The sequence below is a fragment of the Lissotriton vulgaris genome, chromosome 2_1 (genome assembly GCF_964263255.1).
Source record: "Lissotriton vulgaris chromosome 2_1, aLisVul1.2, whole genome shotgun sequence".
Classification (NCBI taxonomy): domain Eukaryota; kingdom Metazoa; phylum Chordata; class Amphibia; order Caudata; family Salamandridae; genus Lissotriton; species Lissotriton vulgaris.
The window spans coordinates 752,014,885-752,030,870 of NC_141687.1; the positions used below are offsets into that span (position 1 = coordinate 752,014,885).

The following is a 15,986-nucleotide window of genomic DNA, read 5'->3' on the forward strand; positions in this document are numbered from 1 at the left end:
AAAGCCGCGACTAAAAAGCATTCCCTTTTCTGAATTTGATTTTCAGTTAGTGTATGTTGTGGTGGGCAGAACCAAAGTGCGATCAAGAGTTAGACAGACCAATGGATGGAAAGAGAGCACCAAAAGCCTCTCTAATTGTAGGCTGACAAGACAGCTAAAGCAGTCTCATTGACAAACATAAAAAGGGCTTTCACAAAAAATCCCCAAAAATGTTATTTGAACATAGATTTTTTTTTAACCAAAATTCGTTTTATAGCCCATGGTAGAATCTCTCTATATTTATTTCATGTCTTATCTTGGGAAGAAGGAGGCCCATATCCCTTGTGATTGCCTTATGGCCTTAACTTGCATTATTATTAAAGCGGTCAGGCGAAATAAAGACAGCCTGTAGTGCTACTATATTGATTTCAAGAATTCAGGCAAGGTGTAACATCTGAGGATGTTACAGTACTAACAACATTCAAAAATCAATGTGAAAAAACATGATATTTGATAATCCTGCCTGCCCATTCATATGGAAGCTTCATGGAACACCAACCGAGACTGTAAGCGAGTACCACTATGTTCGGGTAAAATTATATTCTAACCTAGCGGAAAAAATCTGTCAGTGCTAAACCAGGTAGTGTGATTATTTGATTGTGAACACGGAGCTGGACCTTATTCATGGACGTCGATTCATCAAAATACCTTGGGTAGCGTAAGTTACTGCACATGCCATGTGACCCCCTGCCTGATGTCACAGGAAGTGATATCACAAAAACTTTGACCTGATGACATCTCAGAAAGTAACATCACCTGTCCTTTGACCCACTCCAATGATGTCACAGGAAGTGACATCACAGAAACTTTGACAGGGTGACATCAGAGCAAGTGACATCACCTGTGCTTTGGATCGCTAATGAAATCAAAGGAAGCGACGTTGTATGACCTTTGGTTGGTGCTATGACATGAAGTGATGCACCTTGAAGTGACACAATTTCGATTACTTACATCACACACAGATTGCAATTACAAAGGCATAATTACAGGTACCAGAATACAAAGTAGCGCAAGCTAAAAATGCACACAGATAACTGCCTAAATAAAAACATTAAACATGACAAGTTAAGCCCTCTTCCAAACAACAACTATCCCATCCCCTAGGAGGGATAGATAATGTGAGTTAAGCTTCCCGCAACAAATTGCAATAGCTGCCTATTTGATAATTTTGAAGCTGTTTTTAGGGCACATGTGCACTAATTACGGCTACCATGGTGCCTTCTGCGTTTACAAAGCGAGTGCAGGAGAGAGGATGGAAAAATGCATGCAAGGTATTTAAAGCAGACAGAGTTCTGCACTCCTGCAGCAAGCTATTAATATCATTGTAGCTAGAGATAGACACTTGAAGTAGGCTGCATGTGTACCTGCATCTTACTCTCACTGTGCCAACAATATGTGTGAGTACTTTTCTTGAAAAAAGCAGTTTGTATTTGCCCTTATTCCCCAAGAATTTATGAACTCCCCCAGTTATATATTAATGGGACTGGCTACTAAGAAAAAAGAGTAAGAAGCCTACAAGACAAAGGAAAATACTGTGCCTAGCGGTAGGGGACAATGCTTGGGATGAGAAGTGTAGGAGGCCGTTAAGGAGTGTAGAAAGTTTTTGGAAATATATTGGGTTGGAATGTACTTTCTGTATATATCTTGAAGCACATGTGACTTACACCATCTACTTTATTTTGTGAGAGAAAATTAGTTATTCTCTAAATCTTTTAATGTACCTCATTCCAAAACAAACGGGAAAAGGTACTGGCAGCTTTTTTTACTTCACCAACGTGCATGACTGAAAAGAGCATTAAGAGAACAACAGTGATAAACATTTTGCTTGGTTGGGAAGGGCAATCCTCTGCAGAATCCTCTGCAGGTGTTGTATAATTAGTGGCTCATTACGATGTTGGGCGGAAAGCCTCCGCACAACAGTTGGTGGCCGCGTCAGAGCTCTTTCTGACAGACTCTGTCAGTTTACAGTCCAACCGCCTAATTCCGATGTTCGGGGTCGGAGCGTAAACTGGCTGATCATTCTGACTCAGTTCCGATCGACTCGTGGAGTGTTCCTGTCAGTCAGTACCGCACTATATCCCCTTATGGACATTGTTTCCGCTGTTGGATTACAATGTCACTTTCCAACAGTCTTTCTGAATCGGCCTGTCTGACACAGAAAGACTGTCGGAAAGTGACTTTGGAGGTTCCTGGCAGGGCCCCAAGATCCTGCGGCTCACGGTTGCTGGCCAAGGGGGTACCAAAGGCCCCCCCCTATAAAACCCTGCACTGTTTGGCAGGCACCATGGGGTGCCTGCAATAGGGTTCCGGGTTTTACATACACATAGGAGACAATGGGAATCCAATCGAACAGTTTTCAGTCACGTCTTAATCCGGCAGACAGAACTGCTGACTGCAAGTCAGTCGGTCCCAAATCTGAGACAGTGTCATGCGGAGGCTTTCTGACATCGTAATGAGACCCTAAAACTGTGGTGGGTGCTCTTTGTGCGGAACCAAGGTTTAATACTGCATTAGTCTCTTTGCATTCTGGTACCTAATATGTTGTAAAACCCATACTCAATGTCTCAGAGTTCAAAGTAAAAACCTAGACCAAAGCAGTTTGGCAGCAGGGCCCTGGAAAATGTGGCAGCTATATGCAACTAGTGTCGTTGATAATTTGTTGGTTATTCTGAATAAAGCAATTGTAGAAAATAGACATCCTCATCTGGTTGTAATTAGAGTAGCAGGATTTAAAGAAGTGCAGGGTCACGGGGCGGTAGGAGGATTAATTTGAATCAAATGGAGGCTGAATTTACAATTTTTGCCTGGGCTGCTTCAAGTTCTCTTTCTGGCAGTGAGTAGAGGCCTCTTTTATCTTGTTGTAAGGGCCGATTTTCTGTCCAAGACTGATTCTGGGCGAGGGTACAGCATTAAGAAAGTTACCCCATGGCATTTAAGGAGTTTATAAACAAATATGGTACATTTTCTTCTTTGATTCAAAGTTGCACTTACATACATTGGCTGGAGCATGCAGGAGGTAGCATTTCATGTCGTAGCTCACAATAGCACTTGCCATTCCAGAGATTGCTGCAGATTCCCTGCATGCAAAGATTTTGCATGTGTGGTTTCCAACTAAGGTGGCTTACTGTTATGTGGCTTCGCAGTTTACTAATAGAGCACGCTGTGACAATGGAATAATGGAATTTGCTTGTTTTATTGTTAGAGATTCATTAGCGATGTATTGCCATTATTGCCATTGGTATGGCCATCATCAGAAAGCATGGAGTCAGCATAGTATCTGTTAGAACCGGCTGTCTCTAGTTGGCAGAGGTATACACTTCTGACAAATAGGGACACACCTTTTCTAGTCAGGGCAAGGGGATCACACCCTTTGATAACCCCTGCTCACCCCCTTGGTAGCTTGGCAGAGCAGAACAGGCTTATCTCAGAGGCTGTGTGTTAAGCATTTATGACCACATACAGTAATAAAGTGAATGCACTACAAATGGACATGACACAGTAGTATTATAAAAATAAGGATTGTTATATAAGGCTTAGCACAAGACCAAATAACGACAAAAATTTACACAATCTGAATAAATACGTTGGGAAGGAATAAGGATAGTTCAAAGGTAGTTCTTCTTTTAGCACAAAGTCTTTAGTAGTAAGCAAATCTTCTTCTTGGAAACACAGTTCTTGGCAACAAGGTAACCCACACGGGGCTACACGACGTCGAGGCAAAGTTAATCCAAAGGTTCGGCGTCGACCGCGAGGAGCGCTACGTCGAGCCCGGAGTCACACGGACCCCAAACAACACAGTACCTTCGGAAAATGAAGCACACGATGATCAGCGGCGTCGAGCAATTCGGCGTCGCGTCTTCGGTGTCGATCAGGCCTCAGCAGGCGTCGTTGTTGATGAAGCGGTTGCAAAGTGTGAGCAGCGCTCACGGCGTCGAGAGGGCACGAGGGCGATGCGATCAGCAGCGGTGCAGACACGAGGTCCCTTGGAGCTGGAGCCAAACTCACTACTCACTGGCGTTGCTGCTGGCTTCGATCGGGCCCGGCGGCCAGTCGTCGAGGAAGCGGACACTGGGGCCGTTACCCACTACGTTGAGCTGGAGTCGGCAACGTCCGTTGGCGTCGAGATTGCTGGTTCTTTCAGAGGTGCTGGATTCACAGGTTCCAGCAAATAGCACTTTAAGCAGATGAAGTCTTTTAGCCCTGTGACTTCAGCAGGAGACTGGCACTCTTCCAGTCCTTGGAGATTTTCTTAGCAAGCGTGAGAGTACACACACAGTTCCTCTCTCCTGGTTCCTCTGCAAAAATAAAGAAGCACTGCAGGATTACCCCCAGCAAACAGCACACTGGCAGAAGGGGTAGGCAAGTCCTCAGATCAGCAGGCCTCTTGTCCTTGGTTACAGGGTTCCTTGTCAGAAGTGATCTGATTTCTTAGTTCAGGGGTCCTTCTCTTATACCCCTTTTCGGCTTTGATCCCTTTGTCCATGCCGGGGACTTTCCCAACATCCTGGGTCTGTTGTGGGTGGAGCCAGGTAGAAGCACCTGGCTTATTCACTGAGCAGGGCTGGGTCCTCAGACGCCCAGCAGGAGGTGGAGCCAGCATTGACACTGGCAGGAGCAGAGCTATCGGCCTCCTGGCAGGAGGTGGGGCTAGGATTGTCCATGGCAGGCACAGAGCCATCAGCCGCTTGGCAGGAGGTGGAGCCAGCATTGTATCAGGCAGGGCAGGCTATCAGCAACTACTCTCCCCCTACTCTCAACGCAAATGTCCCACTCATCCCACACTGACTCATCCAGACCTCTGGAGCCACCCAGCTCCTGTCACACACACGCAAGACCAGCAGAAACCAGAAATGGTTAGACAAGAAAATAGACACTTTCTAAAAGGGCTATTTTCGAACCCAGAGTCCAAAAACCATCCACACCAACGGATGTGTAATTAAACCCCGAGTTCAGGGATACCAAACTCGACATTGCACCATGCTCCCCGAGCCAACTAGGATCATAGCATTAATAATCCCGGCGGCCCATTCTAACTAATGGAGAGCAGGCTACCTCGCAATAGTGAAGAACGAAGAGGGCTGTAATTCACTATTAGGACATGCCAACTTGGTCAGGCGTGTCCTACCTTAGACTTACAATGCACCCTGCCCGTGGGCCTACCATAGGGGTGACTAACATGAAGTTAAGGGAAGGTTTGAGGGACTGGCAAGTAAGTATACTTGCGCAGCCTGCGTGACAGTACCAGACTGCACATGGGTCTCGCAATGACCGACCCGTAGACATTCTTTTACGAGGCCGCTCTTGTGGGTGGCACAACATGTGCTGCAAGCCCACGAGCGGCATTTGTATTTACAAGCCCCGGCACTCCTGGTGCACTAGACTAGGGACTGATAGTAAACCAAATAAGCCAAACATGGATACAATCAATACATCAATTTAACATAGGGAGCACTTGCGCTGTGGCACTGATCAGCAGTGGCACGGCGCCCAAAGCATATACCAGCAAAACATCGAAAAACAGTGGAGGCAAACAGAAAAATGGAGGAGAGACTCAAGCCAATGATGTCAGGTCTAACAGTATCCTATGCCAACAACACCCAACTCATCCCCTCCCTCACCAAAGAACCCCACAACACCAGACACAGCTTCCAGGATGGAATGAAAGACGGTGCGTTCTGGATGAGCAGCAGCTGCCTGAAGCTCAACTCAGAGAAAACAGAAGTCCTCAACCTCAGGTCTACCCTCTCCACAACACCTGGTGGCCCACTGCCCTCACCACGCCCCCCCCCCCACACCCACGGGCCACGCCTTCAACCTCGACATCATACTCGATTCCTCCCTCACCATGACTCAACAGAGGAATGCTGTCTCCTCCACGTGCTTCAACACCCTCTGCATCCTCTGCATCCTCCGCAAGACCTTCAAATGGATCCCCCCTGATTCCAGTTAAAGCTGTCACCCATGCACTCATAACCAGCAGACTGGACTACGGAAATGCCCTCTACACCTAGATCAACAAAGCTCTACCCTGCAAACTCCAGACCATCCAGAACACTGCTGCTAGACTCCCAAGACAAGACCACATCACCCAGCACCTACGAGATCTCCATTGGCTCACCATCGAAAAGAGAGTGACTTTGAAGCTGCTCACTCATGCCTACAAATCCATCCTCAACACCGGTCCAATATCTCAACAAAAGAATCTCCTTCTACGTATCCAAGAGAAGCCTCCGCTCTGCTGACCTCCCCTGGCTGAAACCTTGAGCATACGCAGATCCAGAATGGGAGAGAGAGCCTACTCCTACAACGCAGCCAAGATCTGAAACAAACTCCCCTCAGCATCAGAAAACCCCCCACTCTGCAAGCATTCAGGAAGAGCCTCAAACCCTGGCTCTTTGGATAAGACGGAACTGCACGAAACTCCCCTCAGCTCTCCTCAGTGACTTGAGACTCTCACGGGTGAGTAGCCTGCTTCACAAACCCCTGATTGATTAATTGAAGCGCTGTTGGAGTTTGGGTAACCTCTGGCAGACTATCACAGTCACAGACTGCAGTCTCTTTAATTGTTGGAGCTAGATCTTCGGCAGTGCAGCTGTAGTTAATGTACTGCTAAAAGTGTGTTGTAATGGAAACACCATGTTGGGTCCAATGTGCGTGAGTGGTGGTGCAAGGTGTATATTCTCTGCGTAGGCTGAAGTGAATCAGAGAGCACTTGTGTGGGAGTTAGTGCAGTGGTTGCAGTTTTCACCTGTGCGCTCAGGTATTAGGATGGTGACTTGTGCAGAAGTTGGTTTTATGATAAGCAGCTTGTACAAGGATTGTTACAGAAACCCTTGGGAGAGAGTCAGTACCATGGTGAACAGTGTTCAGTCACCCCATAATCAGATCAGATAGGCAGCTCCTTGTCTCCTGGGCCTGGCGTATGGTTTAGGGAGGAAATAAGGCAAAATGGCTCCAGCTGTTGACTTTGGGAACTCTGCACAATTTTATGTGCACTCTCTCAGCCTCCTTTGCCGCCCTCCTTTCCTGTTCCTTTGATTTCTTCAGCCAGGACTGAGCACTTTCCTGCATGATTCTGCCACCTTGACCTCCACCCAAAACCACCTCCAGGGTCTCCTCCACGTTACATTCAATTCTCCCTGGCCCCTCATGGTACACTGCCCAAGATGAACAACTTCACTTGACTGTAACAAGCCCAATAGGAGTCAGGGACAACTGTTAATGGGGTACTGTTTCCTACGTTCACTCAACACTGTTCATCTGACATATTGGCTAAAGTGAGGGAAACTACCGTAGGAGGAGAGTGAAGAGAGGGAACAGTCAAGCAGAACAAATATTTATGCTGGGGCCATCAGTTGCTACCACAGGCTGTTGGTTGCTTTCTGATTCTACCTCTGAGAGAGTGCACCACCACAAAGTCTTCTGATGACTCAAAAGGAAGGAGAGGTTGTGGTGTGTGACGAGGTGAGGGAGGGTGGGTGGAGAGAGTGGGGTCAAGGCAAAGTGATATGATCAGCGTGATTTTATACAAGGGCCATCATTGGTAGCACTTTCATGTGCTGCTACAGATTGATGTGAGCAAACACACCATTGGAGAAGTCACGTAGTGCGCAAACACACCACTACGGGGTGGTCACGTGATGCTAATGTTTTTATTTTTATTTATTTTAAAAACCATTGGGTCCCATAAGCACTGGCTGGCAAGCCCAGAGAGGCTAGAAACAAGAGTGAGAAGTGAGTGATTATGCTAGCCAAGCCCACTAATTGTGTTACTGGGGGCGATATTGCAGCATTGCTACAAAACTGGCACCCAGTAACAAAACCTGCCCCCAACCTTTCAGCCTCATGGTGAAACGCCTGATGCCCAGTCCGGCTTTGATGATGATATAGTGTAATGATGCTGACACTGCTGAGGCACCACCTCAGGAGTCGCAGGCACGGTGGCAGGTGTCACAATTGCTGCTTAGGGGGTCGCAGTTGCGACCCACGTTGATCGCAAATTGACGTTCATAGACTTATTCTCTTATCTTTGGCATTTTTTAACAGAAAAATGTGTTCCATTTTAAGATACTATTCCGTTTCAAATAATGCCACAACCAGCTCTGATCTAAACATGATTGAATGTTCAAAATTGAGGAAAATTTAGAAATGACTAAATTAAGTACACCAGGTGAATTTTTGAAATTAGAATTTGGTATACCTATAATAATAAAGTTGAGTGATGAATCTGCACTGAAGTATTTTTGGAACTTCAGTTTGGCAAATAAAATAGAGAATTAACCATTAGACAGTGGTGGCTACCATGAATGAAAACTAGTGTGGCAGTGAGGGGGATAAAAAGAAATAAAAAAAAAATAGAACTTACCTGCCGTCTGCCTCCTCTGTAGTCTTCTGCTCTTAAGCTCCTGTTGACTCCCTGCAGCCAATGCACAGGCTTACAGACACCCCATGGCCAACCCAGATGCTGTTATTATGCTGGTAGTACAATTGCCAGCATGAGAGCAGTGCTTGGTTTGGCGCTCACTAAGGGACAGGAAGCCTGATAATAACCATGTTTTATTATCATTTTATTTTTCCTGTTTGCACTGCTGTGAGAGCAGTGGGGCGATGCACCTCCACCTTAATGGAGGAGCCACTGCTGCCATTAGATCAATATTCAGGTGCAAAAAATGCATTAAAAATATTATGGCATTACATTTATATGGGAAGATAACTATGTATTGATATATGATGTTAAATGATTGTGAAAAAAGTAGTTTTATAGGCGATACGGAAGGGAAAGGCAATTCAAACTAAGGACAAGAATTATTCCCCGCACATACATTAGTTAGTCTCCAGAATTAATGTTTAGCCCTAGAATAAGAGGAAAAAATTCTAAGGTTTTGACTACATTATTATTATGAGAAATCTGTATTAGGGTTTAAAGCTCGCTATTATGCAAATTTATAACTAATGCTTGTCGTTTGTGAGACTCTGGCAAGAATTGAAAATACAGGGCCTCATTATGAGGTTTTGTCATAGGGCAGTGCCGCAAGGAATCTAGCAGCGCTGCCCAACATCAAAACAAAAGGGCAGTAATGCGCCATATCTATGTGATATTGTTCATTTCTGTCCTTTTCCTCAGCGCTGGTGCAAAATGGCCAGCCAATGCCACAGGCACCCTTGCACCAAGGTGCAAGGGTGCCTGTGTTGCGAGGGTGATTGTTTTTGTGCAGAAAGGGCACCTTCAATTCAGGTGTGCTGCAGAATGCAGAAAACATAGAAAAAGGAAAAAACGAGGAGAAATGAAAGCATTTTTCCTCGTTGTGCCTTCCTAATACAACCCCTGGGGTGGTGTTAGATTCTGACGCATTCCTAGGTTTACGATTTCTCGTAAACCTGGGAATGCCCAGATTCCTTGCGTGTTGCGTGGGAACACCCACAGCAACACCCATGGAACGCCCCTTTAACAGTGTTCTGCGTTAAAGGGGCACTTATTTTCAAGGACATGAAAAGCCATGTAAAGTGCCTTTACGTGGCCTTGTAAAGATGCCGTAGCACACTGCGCTACCGGAACATCTAAATAGTGGCTATCCGGTGCCGCAAGGAGCCTCATCAATGAGGCCTGCAGTTTTTATGCACCGTCTACGATTGACGTAAAGAGATAACAAAAATTAACCACTACTACTGATTTTGTACTAATTGCATTTTTGGAGCACCTGACTAAAATGGCCAATGTAATTGCCGAAGTGATTATTAATATTCTTTTAGTTTTTATTTATTAGGCTTGCAACAATTACAGCTATATTGCATTTTGTGGTTCGTGTCATATTTTGCTTTTACGTGGTTACAATTGATCTATGCCAAATTGCATAAAGGAGTCATTAAACAGAGTGAAAATCCTCTCCAGCAGCCTTAAGAAAACCAAATCAGAACTGCAGTGCTGCTGGCACACCCGCAGCCCAATGGGCTCTTGGAGGCATCATGAACTGACTGCCAGCATCAATCTACTTCTGGTTCCTGAGTCATAAAAAGAGCCTGGACATCCTCGTGCGTCAGCTATAGTCTACGGGTGATTCATTAAAGATGTTTATTTCCGTTATCTTGTGAATTTTATATTCGATTTCAAATGTGTTCTTAGGCTTATTCAATGAACAGTGTGGTATAAATAATCTTCATTTTAGTATCTTCTACTGATGCACATTAGTATTCGTAGGTCACAAAACAAGCCTGAAAATTAATGTCAGAGTTACGGCTGCACTGGTTTTGGCGGGCACATGCCTCTCGCCTCCGGTGATGCACCTCACACAACAATTGCACAACCTTCTGAAGTGAGACATGAAAAGCAGCGTTCCTAGTCTAAGTCTGAATTCTCCAAAAACAAATACAATGATCTTCTGCTTAAGATGCTATGATTCAGATGACATTTATTAAACTGCTTGGGGGTACAGAGGAGAAACACAACTTCCGATCATAAAATCCTACTGGCTGTCTTCACAACCTGCCACCGAGCCTGCAACCAAACCACTTAGGAAAGCCGCTTGTATCATGGTAAGCGACTAGCATTGACCTGACAGATTTCTTAGCGTAAAATGAAGGTTTGGTAACCATGCTGTGAATCACAAGGCCTGACTGGCATAAGGATGTGGAAAACATAAGCTTGCTGTCCTTTGCAAAGCTCTTCCATGTCTCTCTAAATGATAACGTTTAATTTCTTAGCATTTTAAATGTCCCCCAGCTGAATCTAAAATGCCGGACTTCCACTATATGTTCGAAGTAGAGACCACACAGCTGGCACTCCCACCCTCCACCACTGATCTACGATGGGTTCCTTAAAGTACGTCACCAACATGCCAGCCATGGATGTAGTGACATAAAGCCTCACAGCCGGAAAATGGAATAGTGCCCTTATCAACCTTACAGTCTTCTGCATCAGTGATAAGTGTGCAGAGACAAAGCTTTAGTGACATGGTTGGAACGCCCATTCAGTCCTCAAGCATGACACCAAACGCTTCCCATATTTGTCAGACATTAAAAAAACACTTTTTCAAGCACGCATGTCAGACAAGGCTGCCACAAACTGGAGAGGTGCAGCCCGTGATTAATCTGTAAAAAAACAAAAGTACTGGGGCACAACGTTTGCTCAGAAGCCTGAGGCCCGTACTATTGACATGGATGTCGATTCACCAACATGCCAAGGGTAGCAGAAGTGACTTCATACACCTTTGGACCTTAAAGTCAACACAGGTAGTGACATCATATGACGCAGACCCTGAATTTTTCCATGAGTTTATGTCACACGACCATAACACTGATGACACCACAAAAAGTAACTTTTATGTTATAGTATGTTACGATGATTTGTATAGCGCACTAATCACCTGAGAGGGTATCTTCTGATTGAGGATCTATGACGTTACAACGCAGGCTATTACAACGCCTGCTGTTACAACGCGGTTTTTACATCGCATACCATTACAACGCATCGTGCTTTTAGGCGCTGGATAGTGAATTATTTAATTTACTATTCCAACTCCAGTCCCCGTGGATAGTAGGGAAGGTGTTGGATAGTAAATTAAATATATTCCCTATCCTAGAGCGCCCCCCAGCGCAATGCGTTGTAATGGTTTGCGTTGTAATGGTTGCGATGTAATGGTAGTGCGTTGTAATGCTTGCGTTGTAAGTGATGTTTACCTCTGATTGAGGGTGTTATGGGAGACTTGGCAGAAGGTCGCAGAAAGGTTGAGCGGGATGAGGGCTGCGGTTTCTCCTCGGTCAAGGATATTTCAAATGTCATTGGTGGCTGTGATGAGTGCTGTTACGATGCTGTTGTTCTTTTTGAATCCTGATTGAGTGTTGACTAGAAGATGGTGAAGTTCGACGTGGGTTGTGAGTTGCTTTGTGATGGCCTTCTCAATTACTTTGGTTGTGTAGGGAAGCAGGGAGAAAGGTCAGAAGTTGCTCCGTTGATTCAGGTTAGCTGTGGGCATCTTGAAGAGGGCATTGATTTCTGCAAGTTTATATTCATCCGGGAAAGTGGCGGCCTTGACGGAGGTTTTGATAATGTGGGTCCGGGTGGTGTTGATTGATGATATTCCCTGGTTTTAAATGTGGTGTCCAGGTTTTAAATGTGGTGGGGACATGAGTCAGTTGGGGTCCCTGAGTGGATGGTACACAGGATTGCTGCTGTGGTCCATCCGGACAAACATACCACAGCGTTAACACTTTTCTATTTCAGATACAACCAACATTAAGGTACTGATGTGATCTTTGAAAGTTCTTGGGGGGTAACACTATCTCTGAATTGTAGGAAGCGAGTGAAGACTTCTGAGAGGATTTGTAGGGTCCTGCTATAGAAAACCCATTTTGCTAATGGGGTAAAATAGTTCATTTTGAAACACAACTTTCACCATGGAGTTGTTTTATGGGAAGCTTCTTAAATGTCCACATCTTTTTTTAGTGTGCTAAACTAATGAAATTTGATACTCCCCAGTAGCTGACCCCATTTTTCCAAATGTGCTACGGGTACCTAGGTATGTGAAGTCTTAACTCCAGTATTAATTACCTCCAATATGCCTTCATTAGTTTTTCACCTTTAGGCCAAGAATTACCTCCAATCTGCCTGTATTTTATAGCAGGTGCCTGTCATGCTAAGGATTGCCAGCACAAGTATTTTGCAATTGGTGCCTCCATGAGATAAGAATTATATTCACTATGCTTGGACAAATGCATACTTAAAATCATAGTACAACATTCTCACTCACTTACATTTACTCTCACTTATTTACTCTCACCTACTCATTTTCACTTTCTTGCACTCATACATTCATTGCCAATCACTCACTTGCACTCACTCTTACTTGTATTCCCTAATTCCCACTCACTTTCACTTACTAACACTCACTTTGACTCCCAAATTCTCACCTGTTCATACTCAGTCTCACTCAAATTCACTCTAAATCTGACTCAATCAGATGTTCTTACTCACACTCACTTGCACTCACTCTTACTAAATCTTTTTTCTCACTCCCACACACTTTCACTCATTCCCACTTATATTGATTCTCACACTCTCTGACACTCTCTGACACTCCACTCTTTCATTCTCAACCATTTGCAGACCCTCTTACTCCCAATCATTCTCCCTCACGCTGATTCACTCATACTCACTTATTGAAACTCACTACCTGCCACTGATGTTCACTTACTTTAACTCATTAATGATAATGAGGTTGCCCTTGAGTTCGAACCGGACCTGGGCGTTATACAGGAATGAAAACAATGGGCCGTGACCAGAATGGGACTAAAGTCGCTATTTGTCCTGCAGATTAATTTCTGCAGATAAGGTAATAAATACTATTACAAAGATACTGATGCCCATAGATTCAATTTCCCTTTGCATCAATTCAATACACCACACATATGAAACTATATAATAAATTCAAAGTCATTTATTATAAAATAAAAATCAATTGTTCATACAATGGTCTAGGGTTGCATTCAAGAGGATAGATGAAAAAGGGGGGTAAAGTGGTGTTGTGGGAAAGTAAGAAGGTGAATCAGGAATTTAAGGAAGAGCAGTGCAAGATTTTAATTACTGATAATAAAGATCAGTGTACATAGGACCTGTCCATAAACAATTTACATGTCAATCTGTAAATGTAGTCGGTATTCAATACACTTTGTTGGTATGGTAAGGTGAGTAGTATGTACAGGTCTTGATCAAAGTTAGAGGCGTCGACGTTTCGACTCGACTATGCAATGTGGAAATTTGACCCTTTGCCGCGAGTCTTCATCAGGACAGTGAGTGTGCAACCTATAACTGTGGCCAAGCCTGGCTGCACAGGTAATCCATAGGATCTGACTGGAGACCCAAGGTCGCCTCGAAGTGGTTAATCCGGTGTGTTCAGTACATCACCCCATACGGCGAAACATCAATTAACAACCGTTAAACTGGTGCCCCTTCTCTTTGTAAGCGGCATCCTCGAAGTGAACAGCAGCTCTCATATGCCTCAAGCTTACACATGTACATGGTCTCTTTTACACAAGCACAGTCTCACCCAAAAGCATGCACACAAATTACATTTAAAACCATTTTTACTTACCACAGCTACCAGGGAAGGTTCTTAATTATACTAATAGTGAATAATACAATAATATCCAGTCTTAGTGTAATAAAATAAAATAGTCGAAAAGATGCAGAGTGGAGCCCTAACGGATGTGCATGAGAACAAGTTGCCCCTTTGTAGCTGCCACTGATTTTGCCACCTATTAGGTCAGGGGTCAAAAAGGCAGCATCAAGGATCGCATGGGGACATGCTAGGGGTTGCATCTGCTCCCCTGGCAATCCCTAAATGATGTCTATGATGACTGAATGTCAGCAAACCAAATTTCAAGGCTGCATTATTTTGATTTCAACTCATGATTCTTAAACCCACCGCCAAACACTCCCCCCTTTATCTCACTTTTGAAGGTTCCTACTTTATCCTTTGTCACAGTGTTTTGTCCTTTCTTTTACTCCTTATTTTTTACAGAGTTTTATATAGTGCAAACTTGACCCGAATTAAGTATCAGAGCACTTTACATAGCACCAGTTGCAGTAGATGAGGACATATTCATTTTTGTTAGGCACAGGGAGATTAAGTGATTTGCCCAGAATCAGAGGATGTTCAGCGTCATTGCCGAGACTGGAACCCAGTTCCCCAGATTCGAAGTCGACTGCCCTAGCTCCTTTTGCGTTTTTCTTTCTTTCTTCTGGGTCAAAATGTTATAAAGAAAAATACAACCTGACAAGGATTGTGGCTGTTGCTTTAGAATAGTTCTAACCCCCCTGAACAAACATCCCAATTTCTTATAGCTTTGAAAAGTAGAAAATGCAACAATGCGCACAATACATTAAAAGAACCATGTATAAAAATCAAAAGCCTTCGACTTCCACTTCCCTGTGGAAATACACTGCAGATTAAGAAATAAGGTATTTTTCAAAAAGCCTCAGCATTCTTAAGAAGTCAAAGATTAGTGCCCTTAAAAAGACTGCCATCACAGACTTGTATTATTAAATCGTGTGGCTCTATTCTTAGTTCTCAAACCTGAATTTCTTGAACTTCCTAAGATATTATTTCTAGCAAACCTATTTCTAGCAAACCATGGCCTTGCAGTCTAGACAAGCTTGCTTGACCACGCCATGTTCTGCCTATTCCCTTATTAGACTTGAGGAATCATTCAATGTAGTGTTATAAATGGTTTGCATCAGCAGTTTTGGATCTGTACTTTGAAAGCAAAATGCTTGGTTTAGTTAAAAAAATTGATTAAGAATGAAAAATTGGAATTCCCAATTCTAAAAATATCAAAGGTAAGTTGTGAAATAATGTGCCATTTGAATTGTTTGATTGTTTACTTCTACTTGAAATTGTAGATGCACTTGTATAGCGCACGACTACCCGGAGGCATCTCGGCGCTTGTACAAATACCGCTGAGGAACCCTTCCTGGCCTTTCCCTGTGAAGTGCCCACTCCTGGGCACCCCCAATGTGAAGCCAGGCATCCTAGCATTGTTGGGGCCGTTGTGAAGATTAAGCAAGCTATTGCCCAGAGTTGCAGAGTGGGACCCATGATTAGAATAGGCACCGAGGCGAGAATTACCAGGTCCGAGGAAATTGAGCACAAGACCCGCCGAGGCAGGAATTGAACGCTGGTCCCGGTCCAGACTTCTGCTTCTAACCATTGAGCCACACTTCTCCAGATAACTTCTATTAGAACACACATGATGTGAAAATTACAGTGGGACAAATTAAAATGGCAACAACGAAACAAAGGAACCTACCAACTTTACATAGTTGCGGCATGGTTGAGGTTGCTAAAGGATGTTGTGTATTTTTTATAGGACATCCACACCTACAATTTTGAAATCACTCCCGGGCGTTATAAAGTCGCGATTTTGCCAATTTATTGCTTCATATTAATATTTAT

At 44.1% G+C, this 15,986-nt stretch overlaps 1 protein-coding gene across 1 annotated transcript in view; it reads right to left on the bottom strand.

Moving 5' to 3' along the window:
• The window catches only part of ABCC8 (ATP binding cassette subfamily C member 8), a 1,237,886-nt gene that overhangs the window by 832,272 nt on the left and 389,628 nt on the right, over positions 1-15,986 (bottom strand). The gene's annotated exons all lie outside the window — the stretch shown is intronic.